Source organism: Pseudophryne corroboree, chromosome 1, assembly GCF_028390025.1.
Source record: "Pseudophryne corroboree isolate aPseCor3 chromosome 1, aPseCor3.hap2, whole genome shotgun sequence".
Classification (NCBI taxonomy): Eukaryota; Metazoa; Chordata; class Amphibia; order Anura; family Myobatrachidae; genus Pseudophryne; species Pseudophryne corroboree.
The window spans coordinates 757636127-757647717 of record NC_086444.1 but is presented as its reverse complement, the minus strand read 5'-3'; positions in this window follow the sequence as shown (position 1 = coordinate 757647717).

Below are 11591 nucleotides of genomic sequence, written 5' to 3'. Positions count from 1 at the left end.
CTACTTATTACAGCTTGACAAAGGGAACACACGGCTTGACACCTGTTGTCCGCATTTCTGGTGAAATACCTCCACACCGAAGAGCTGATTTTTTTGGTATTTTCACCTGGCATGTCAACGGCCATATTCCTCCCACGGACAACAGGTGTCTCCCCGGGTGCCTGACTTAAACAAACCACCTCACCATCAGAATCCTTCTGGTCAATTTCCTCCCCAGCGCCAGCAACACCCATATCCTCCTCATCCTGGTGTACTTCAACACTGACATCTTCAATCTGACTATCAGGAACTGGACTGCGGGTGCTCCTTCCAGCACTTGCAGGGGGCATGCAAATAGTGGAAGGCGCATGCTCTTCACGTCCAGTGTTGGGAAGGTCAGGCATCGCAAACGACACAATTGGACTCTCCTTGTGGATTTGGGATTTCAAAGAACGCACAGTTCTTTGCGGTGCTTTTGCCAGCTTGAGTCTTTTCAGTTTTCTAGCGAGAGGCTGAGTGCTTCCATCCTCATGTGAAGCTGAACCACTAGCCATGAACATAGGCCAGGGCCTCAGCCGTTCCTTGCCACTCCGTGTGGTAAATGGCATATTGGCAAGTTTACGCTTCTCCTCCGACAATTTTATTTTAGGTTTTGGAGTCCTTTTTTTTCTGATATTTGGTGTTTTGGATTTGACATGCTCTGTACTATGACATTGGGCATCGGCCTTGGCAGACGACGTTGCTGGCATTTCATCGTCTCGGCCATGACTAGTGGCAGCAGCTTCAGCACGAGGTGGAAGTGGATCTTGATCTTTCCCTAATTTTGGAACCTCAACTTTTTTGTTCTCCATATTTTATAGGCAGAACTAAAAGGCACCTCAGGTAAACAATGGAGATGGATGGATTGGATACTAGTATACAATTATGGACGGACTGCCACGGTTAGGTGGTATAAAAAAACCACGGTTAGGTGGTATATATTGTAATACAATTATGGATGGACGGACTGCCTGCCGAGTGCCGACACAGAGGTAGCCACAGCCGTGAACTACCGCACTGTACACTGGTTGATAAAGAGATAGTAGTATACTCGTAACAACTAGTATGACTGACTATGACGGTATAAAGAATGAAAAAAAAACCACGGTTAGGTGGTATATTTTATAATACAATTATGGATGGACGGACGGACTGCCTGCCGACTGCCGACACAGAGGTAGCCACAGCCGTGAACTACCGCACTGTACACTGGTTGATAAAGAGATAGTAGTATACTCGTAACAACTAGTATGACACTATGACGGTATAAAGAATGAAAAAAAAACCACGGTTAGGTGGTATATATTATAATAATACAATTATGGATGGACGGACTGCCTGCCGAGTTCCGACACAGAGGTAGCCACAGCCGTGAACTACCGCACTGTACACTGGTTGATAAAGAGATAGTAGTATACTCGTAACAACTAGTATGACTGACTATGACGGTATAAAGAATGAAAAAAAAACCACGGTTAGGTGGTATATATTGTAATACAATTATGGATGGACGGACTGCCTGCCGAGTTCCGACACAGAGGTAGCCACAGCCGTGAACTACCGCACTGTACACTGGTTGATAAAGAGATAGTAGTATACTCGTAACAACTAGTATGACTGACTATGACGGTATAAAGAATGAAAAAAAAACCACGGTTAGGTGGTATATATTGTAATACAATTATGGATGGACGGACTGCCTGCCGAGTTCCGACACAGAGGTAGCCACAGCCGTGAACTACCGCACTGTACACTGGTTGATAAAGAGATAGTAGTATACTCGTAACAACTAGTATGACTGACTATGACGGTATAAAGAATGAAAAAAAAACCACGGTTAGGTGGTATATATTATAATACAATTATGGATGGACGGACTGCCTGCCGACTGCCGACACAGAGGTAGCCACAGCCGTGAACTACCGCACTGTACACTGGTTGATAAAGAGATAGTAGTATACTCGTAACAACTAGTATGACACTATGACGGTATAAAGAATGAAAAAAAAACCACGGTTAGGTGGTATATATTATAATACAATTATGGATGGACGGACTGCCTGCCGACTGCCGACACAGAGGTAGCCACAGCCGTGAACTACCGCACTGTACACTGGTTGATAAAGAGATAGTAGTATACTCGTAACAACTAGTATGACACTATGACGGTATAAAGAATGAAAAAAAAACCACGGTTAGGTGGTATATATTATAATACAATTATGGATGGACGGACTGCCTGCCGAGTGCCGACACAGAGGTAGCCACAGCCGTGAACTACCGCACTGTACACTGGTTGATAAAGAGATAGTAGTATACTCGTAACAACTAGTATGACTGACTATGACGGTATAAAGAATGAAAAAAAAACCACGGTTAGGTGGTATATATTATAATACAATTATGGATGGACGGACTGCCTGCCGACTGCCGACACAGAGGTAGCCACAGCCGTGAACTACCGCACTGTACACTGGTTGATAAAGAGATAGTAGTATACTCGTAACAACTAGTATGACACTATGACGGTATAAAGAATGAAAAAAAAACCACGGTTAGGTGGTATATATTATAATACAATTATGGATGGACGGACTGCCTGCCGACTGCCGACACAGAGGTAGCCACAGCCGTGAACTACCGCACTGTACACTGGTTGATAAAGAGATAGTAGTATACTCGTAACAACTAGTATGACACTATGACGGTATAAAGAATGAAAAAAAAACCACGGTTAGGTGGTATATATTATAATAATACAATTATGGATGGACGGACTGCCTGCCGACTGCCGACACAGAGGTAGCCACAGCCGTGAACTACCGCACTGTACACTGGTTGATAAAGAGATAGTAGTATACTCGTAACAACTAGTATGACTATGACGACGGTATAAAGAAAGAAAAAAAAATACCACGGTTAGGTGGTATATAATTATACAATTATGGATGGACGGAGTGCCTGCCGACTGCCGACACAGAGGTAGCCACAGCCGTGAACTACCGCACTGTACTGTGTCTGCTGCTAATATAGACTGGTTGATAAAGAGATAGTATACAACAATATACTACTATACTGGTGGTCAGGCACTGGTCACCACTAGTCACACTGGCAGTGGCACTCCTGCAGCAAAAGTGTGCACTGTTTAATTTTAAATTAATATAATATTATGTACTCCTGGCTCCTGCTATAACAACCTGCAGTGCTCCCCAGTCTCCCCCACAATTATTATAAGCTTTTATACATTGATGTGCAGCACACTGGGCTGAGCTGAGTGCACACAGACTGAGTCACACTGTGTGACTGCTGTGTATCGTTTTTTTCAGGCAGAGAACGGATATAGCAGAGAACGGATATATTAAATAAAAGTTAACTTAACAACAACTGCACTGGTCACTGTGGTAAACTCTGTCTGCACAATCTCTCTCTCTCTCTCTTCTAATCTATTCTAATGGAGAGGACGCCAGCCACGTCCTCTCCCTATCAATCTCAATGCACGTGTGAAAATGGCGGCGACGCGCGGCTCCTTATATAGAATCCGAGTCTCGCGAGAATCCGACAGCGTCATGATGACGTTCGGGCGCGCTCGGGTTAACCGAGCAAGGCGGGAAGATCCGAGTCGCTCGGACCCGTGAAAAAAAAAGTGAAGTTCGTGCGGGTTCGGATTCAAAGAAACCGAACCCGCTCATCTCTACATTGTATACATTTGAAATGAGGCTATTTTAGACCCAATTTACTGCATACCACAACTGCCTTTCCTTGATCAATGTCTATGCAAGGACTTGGGGGATGGTATCAGGATCCCGGTGATTTGGATGCTGGTAGTAAGAATAGTGACAGCAGAATCTTGACACACAGAATCCTGACACCTACTAGGTGAGTGTTCTAAACCTACTCATTTTCTCCCCTAACCCTCCTTCAACTTAGCCTAACCCTTCACCCCTGCAGCCTGATCCTAACCGTTCCTCCCCGTAGCCTATCCTTAGCCCTCCCTGCTTAGTGCCTAACCCTCCCCGCAGCCTAACCCTAACCTTCCCTCCCCCACAGCCTTACACTAACTTCCCCTATGCTGCCTAAACCCCACCACCGCAGCCTAACTCTAACCAGACCCAGCATACCTACCTTCAGGATGTCAAAAGTTGGGTTTCCAGCACAGACATTGTGATCGATGTTGGGATCCCGATGTCTGTCTTCTGGCCAGTGTCGGGATTCCCATACTGAATTATTAGCGCTTGTAAAAGATCATGGAACAGCTGTCAGAGAACTGTGGAAAGTACATAGTATACTGAGATGGAATTGCCAACATTTCCACCAGAGTGATTTAGTAATACCTACAGTACTGTTTGAGTTTTAACATATTAGTATTTAATTAAATACAATTAGAGAAGTGAAAAAAAATCATATAGTAAATTGATATCTGTAAAAGTACATTTTTTAGCATTAAAGTAATTTCAAATAGACTAAAACGTCTTACTGCATTCAAACTGCAAGATTTGACCAGCATTTGTTATCAGTAGTGAAAGTCTGTAAATAGTTAAGGGACTAGAACCTGCTGGTTCCATTGATTCCATACCCACTAATGGGAGTATATTTATCAAAGTGCAGGTTTACAAACCTGGAGATGTTGCCCATAGCAACCAATCAGCTTCTGGGTATTATCTTCTAGAATGTGCTACATTATTGATATGTAGAATCTGATTGGTTGCTAAACCTGCACTTTAGTAAATATACCCCATGGTTGGGAGTGTTTGCGGCACTGTTTTGTTTACTTGTGTTCCCTGCAAGTGAATCCCCTGCAGTCAGTGGAGTATTCTTTGCAGAATACATACAATATACCAGCGCTTGGGATGCAAGCTGTCAAAATACAGACAGCAGCATTCGATGATTAAAATCCTGACATTTACTAATTTCATAAACTAACCCTAATTCCTAATCCCTCTTTCCCGCAGCATGACACTAAACCTCGACTCCACCCCTCTTCCTTCCCCGCAGCCTAACCCTCCCGATGGTACCTAACACTAACCCCCCCCCCCCCTTCCAGCAACCTAAACCTAACCATCCATCCCCCTGAACCTAACCCTCCCCGCACCGGTATTTTGATCCATTGCGGGATATTGACTCCGGTATTCTGTTCAGTGTTAGGAATCCTGACCTCATCCTTCCTCTGCATGTCAAACACAATCACCTTTCACTTGCTACTGTACTTCCATTTACCTAATGCCAGCAGGTAACCAGCCCTAAAGGTTAAACCGTTTTGTCTTTGAAAATACAATTTGGAATGAGCTGCAGATTTACATTGCACTTATATTTTGGGGAAAGGTGAAAGCATAACAACTTCAGATGGAAAATATCTGTTATGTGAAGGGCTAAAACATTTCCTGCAACATTTCCATTCACAGTAGCTCAAGGAAATTAAAAGTTCTCTGATTCCATTCTCTCTCTGGCTCTATTGTACTATACTGTACCTCTGGATTTTATTATACGTAAAGGGGCTTTTAACATTAAAAATGTTCCTTTCTGGAAGTGAGCAGAACATGACTAATGAGAAAAAAGTAAGGAATCACAGGAGATGAGTCCACACCATCAAGAAAATTGGCATGTTACCATTCAGTTCTCTGTCTCTCAATTTACATATTACTGTACATACAGTACATTATACATGTCTTCATCTGGAGGGGTGTTCGCTAAATATTAATCATTAGGGGCCTATTCATCGTCACTTAATGGTCGGTTACACAAACACTAGTTTCCACATACTTTATGTAATGGCACATTCATCATTAGGGGTCCGAAAGGGTTGCCTAATATGCAGCAAACTTCAAAAACGTAAAGTTTTAAGTATTGCCTGTGAGAGCAAATGTCATCTTCAGATGGCGCCTGTTCTATGAGCCCTGATACTTCCTATGGGAAGGAGTTCCGGGGATGTGAAGAGGGATCCGAGGGGAACTTTCTGTTGTCTCCTTACTGTCTGACCAGCGTCTCTGCACATGCATGACCTCAGGTCACATGTGTGCAGAAGCCGGCAATGGGGACGGAAAGTAAAGCAACCCCCGATGATGAATGGTCCCCTAAGTGAGCTGAAGAAATAGGATTTAATAAATGAACAGACAACATTTGAGAGAGAATACAGGTTGAGTCTTCCATATCTGAAATGCTTGGTACCAGAAGTACTGTATTTTTTATTTTAGAATTTCTGTATTTTGGACTCATTTCATACCATAATGATCATAGGCTTGTGCAGCACATTTTATTAGGGGGTGCACTGTTGGTGGGGTGTGTCTAGCACCACCTAATGGGTGTGTCTAGCACCACCTGTCGGGTATATCTAGCACAGCCTGTAACTGGAGTATTCTTTTAGATAATTTGATACTGTGCCTCTCCGGAAAAAGACTCTCACCTTGAAAAAGACCTGCAGCAAAGCAGGTGGAAACGCGTTGGTTATTGAGGGGTCTGCAGTACAGTTTCTGCTATTACATCTGGATTGCTTAATCATTACCAGGAACGGGCTCCAGTCTGCTTTTTCCGGAGAGGCGAATGGGAACTTTTAAAGAACTTGTTTGAGAGCTATTAATGGTTCTCAGACCTGCTGGTAATTATTCTGACTCTCCTCCACGTAGGACTGTGCCAGTCCTCATATGTTTTGTTCTATATGTCATGATTGTATGTCAGTATTAAAATTGTTTTAACTGTACTACACATGATACCCTTTTCTTTTTTTCACATGTGAATTTATGAATGGAATAATCATACCCACTGAGAACGAATCCTTCTGGATATCAATTTTAAGATAAGGGATGTTATATTATTTTTACATATATTTGTTTTATGCCTAATTAAGTCTGTGGCTGTGATTTCACTTGATTGTGTCAGTAGTGCCAGAAGGAACGCATCCCCAACCCTTCTATTTATATCTAGCACAGCCTATTGACATTCCTTTTCATTCCATATGCACCTTACCTATATGGTAGTTTCTCACAACGTTGAGCCTCTGAAAAAATGTATCCTTCCTGGGTAGACAGTGTCTTCAGTTGGTAATCACTATTCATGTAGGATATCACATGGTACGGAAGATACCTGTTTGTGTAGGAATATAACCAATATCATCATACAACAGAGGTTCAAGCAGACTTGTGTCACCTCCTGTCCTCTGCATCTCTCAGTCACACCATCATCCCCTCCCTGCATCTCTGTTACCACATCACCCCCTCACTGCGTCTCTCAGCACACCATCACCTCCTGCCTGCGTCTCTCAGCCACACCATCATCTCCCCCTACATCTCTCAGCCACAGCAATTTCTCCTTCCTGAGTCAGCCACACCATCATCTCCCGTATGCGTCTCTGAACCACACCATCATCTCCCCATGGTTCTCAGCAACAGCATTATCTCTTCCCCGAGTCTCCCAGCCACACCATCATCTCCTCCATGTGTCTCTCAGTCACAGAATCATCTCTTCCCTCTGTCTCTAAGCCACACCATCATCTTCCTCTGCATTTCTCAGCCACACCATCATCTCCCTGAGTTGTTTCTCAGCACACCATTACCTCCCGTCTGCGTCTCTCAGCCACAGCATAAATTCCTGCTGGGTCTCTCAGTCACACCATCATCTCCTGCCTGCGTCTCTAAGCCACATCATCATCTCCCTCCTGGCATCTCCCACCTGCATCACTTAGCACACCATCATCTCCCACCTGCGTCTCTTAGCATACCATCATCTCCCCCCTACATCTCTCAGCCACAGCATCTTCTCCCTGAGTCTCTCAGCCACACCATCATCTCCCACCTGCATCTCTCAGCCACACCATCTCCTATATGTGTCTCTCAGCCACACCATCACCCCCTCCCTGCATCTCTGTCACACCATCATCCCCTCACAGCATCTCAAAGCATACCATCACCTCCCACCTGTGTCTCTCAGCCACACCATCATCTCCCCCCTACATATCTCAGCCACATCCCTACATCCCCCTTCACTTCACACATTACAGCACATAGTAGTGGCCCTTACTTACATTACACCGAACAGTAGTGTCCATTGTTCACATTACACCACATAGTAGTGGCCGATATTCGCATTACACTGCACAGTATTGTCCCTTATACATGTTACACCTGTCAACACAGATGTGTCCATTATTCATATTACACCAGACAGCAGAGCCCCATATACACATTACACCACAGTAAAGCCCCTCCTCCACATTCCTCCTCCTTGTCATTCCTCCATCTCCTCATATTTCACAGAATCCCCGCAAAACTCCACTTCTGAAATTTTGCAGAGAATAGATGCTACATCTGCTTACGGCCTATGGGGCCAGATGCAGAGGTGGGCTACTACAGGGTGCAGGTTGTAGAGGTGGGCAGTTACTGGGTGTGATGTTATAAAATCGACCCAATATGCACTGCGATAACTAATTACATTGTTTGGATGTATCAGTCATCTCATGCAGGGACAGAGCTTGAAAGAAATCTCTGTCCCTGTGATGCCACTCCGCAGCCAAATTGGGGTATTTTTCATAAAAAGTATGTGCTGCACATGCGCTGCCGCCGACATCACAGCTAAAGCCCCGGCTCCCACTGCTGATCATACCTACTCAGGGATCAGTACTTTTTCTTCATAGTGATCAGCTTGTGTGTCCATTCTACAGGATCTGCAGTGAGCCCTCCGATAACGCTGTCTCGGGATAGCATTATTATCACAGGGCTCACTGCAGTATTTGTTTCATTTTTGTATTAGTACATTTTCCATTATAAGTATGGGAAATGCGATCTAGTTACTAAACAAAAGTGAATTAAAGGGTTTGGAGCAGTTTTTTTTTATGTAAAAAGGCTCCAAAAGCTCTTTAATACATTCAGGTGATATTAAAATAATGTTAATAAATCTGCCAGTTAATGTGTTACTAATTTTGACTGTCTGTGGAGTCCCATTGTTTCTACAAATGATTGCAAATGTATGTACAGCAGATATGTTTTACTTGATGTTGTGTTGGTGTGGTGATATACAGTATTAGCTTATTGACTGAAGTCAGTACTAACATAAAGGATGGAAAAATAAACAAAGGCAATACAAACAAAACTTTATTAGATTAATGATAACAGACACCTGCAGTTCCCTTGGTAACATAAGCTAGGTGGAACCCTATTGAAACGTGCAAGGCATGTAACATTTTAAATGTTCCAACACAATTACAGCTGTACATATTTCTTTATAGAGTTTAACATAAAATACATAATATAATTTAACATTTGTAACAAACCACACATTGACTGTATCAGCAGAGACTGATATAAAGCATAAACTGCAGTACATTATTCAAGATTTAAATGATAGATTCTAAAATATGACAACAATGGTGTGAAATCGGATCCGTGAAAGAACCTAACTGACTCATCTGGTGCAGGTAAACTGTTACTTATTCTGGTTTGACCAAATGACCTTGAAGTAGTGTGACAGTGGAAAGAAAAGCTCCCCTTGGCTATGTGTTTGCAATGACCCTATCTATATTTATAAAGTAATCATATCATGTACAATCTCTTTCTACAATGGGGTTAACTCTATCTCCATGCCTAGTTTCTCCTAGCTCTTAAAGGCTTTGGGGTCTATGTACTAAGCAATAAAGTTTAGAGAGATAAAGAACCAGCCAATCAGTTCCTAACTGCCATGTAACAGTTTGTGTATGAAAAATGACAGGAGCTGGTTGGTTGGTACTTTATCAACATCTACTTTATATCTCTCTAAGGCTTAATACATAGACCCCTTTGTTGTCTGACTCTTTTACTAATTACCTCTATGTCTCACTGGGCAGGATATACTACGCATTGCATCGTGGATGCGATACATCCCACCACTTATAGGGTGCATATCAGCATTAACAACTCCGGTATGTACCTAGAATTGCGATTAAAATTGCAAAGGACAGCTCTCCCAAAAAGAGAAGAAAGGAATTCTGGCTTTATGACCTAGGAGCAGAGGCGTATATCTTGGGCAGGGCGAGCAGGGCACTTGCCCTGGGCGCCGTGACAGGTCTGACAGAGGGGGGCGCAGCTTGCCAGGTCAGTTTACTCTGGGCAATGTCTGCGCTGGATATTTCCTGAATGAAGAGCCCTAGCAGCCTTCCACTGCTCCACCTCCGACCTGTAGGTGGTGGGCGGGGAGTGTTGGACTGGGTAGCCACACCCATGATATCTTTGCCGGGCTAATAGGAGTAGGTAAGGGCGGGGATGAGGAAGTAGCCCACCGATCCCCAGTGGATGAGCGGGATGTCCGGACCCCGGAGGATCAGCCTCTGCACCATGTGTTTACATTTCTGCTATATCAGCAGTGTATGCCGCCGCTGGTGGTCCCGGCAGGAGCGGGGGAAGGCAGCGGTCCTGCGGGTGTGACATCTCCACATGTATGGTGACCACGGGCCGGGGATGTTTGCTGATTGACCGTGCAGCAGAAGCCGCCGCCGCGTCACACCACACACTGCATCTCTCCTCATTGTTGGCTCCACCTCATCACACTGCTGCGGCTGTAAACTGCCGCGGGTCCCGGCTCCCGCTCCTCCTCCACAGCGTCCCCCATGCACGGCTGCACTGACTGGGAGACTTCACTTAGAAAAGTTCCTTACTGCAATTCGGTAATGTCTCTCTCTGATCCTGCTCTTTCTCTGTCCCTACTGTTTCTCTCTGACCCTGCTCTCTCTGTATCCCTACTATCTATCTCTGACCCTGGTCTCTCTCTGGCCCTGCTGTCTCTCTTTGACCCTGCGCTCTCTCTCTCTGGCCCTGCTGTCTCTCTTTGACCCTGCTCTATCTCTCTCTTTGTCCCTGTTGTCTCTCTCTGACCTCTCTCTGTGTCCCTACTGTCTCTCTCTTTCTCTGTCCCTACTGTCTCTCTCTGACCTCTCTCTGAGTCCCTACTGTCTCTCTCTGAGCCTGCTCTCTCTCTCTGTCTCTCTGTGACCCTGCTCTCTCTCTGTCTCTCTCTGACCCTGCTCTCTCTCTGTCCCTACTGTCTCTCTCTGACCCTGCTCTCTCTCTCTCTGTCCCTACTGTCTCTCTCTGACCCTGCTCTCTCTCTGCAGAGGCGTAACTAAGGGGGGTTGAGCAGGGAACGTGCCCATGGCACCGTAGCAGGTCCAGCAGAGGGGTGCGCTGCCGGCCAGTGCATCATGCCCACTCGTCCCCGCTACTGCCGCCCGTTACCATTGCGCCGCACCACGCCACACTATGCAGCTCCCTGCCTCCATCCTATCTGTGCTGTTGCTGGGAGCATGGAGGGTGACCGCAGTGACAGCGTCACGCTCCCGGAGTTGGACAGGTAAGTGGGCTCGGCTCCTCTTCACTTCACGGGGATAGGCAGAGAGAAAGGGAGATTGACGGAGATAGGCAGAGTTGTGTAGCTGCTGATCCAGGAGCCCAGGACAGTATAAGTTTGAAGAGTCTGTACTGTACTCCTGGATCAGCTGCTGCGCAACTCTGCCTATCCCCGTCAATCTCCCGCGTCTCCTCCTCCCCGCCTAATGTTTTGCTGGGCTGCTGAGTCTGTAAGTGTAACTGCTCTCCAGAGCACCTCTCCTCATTGTGCGG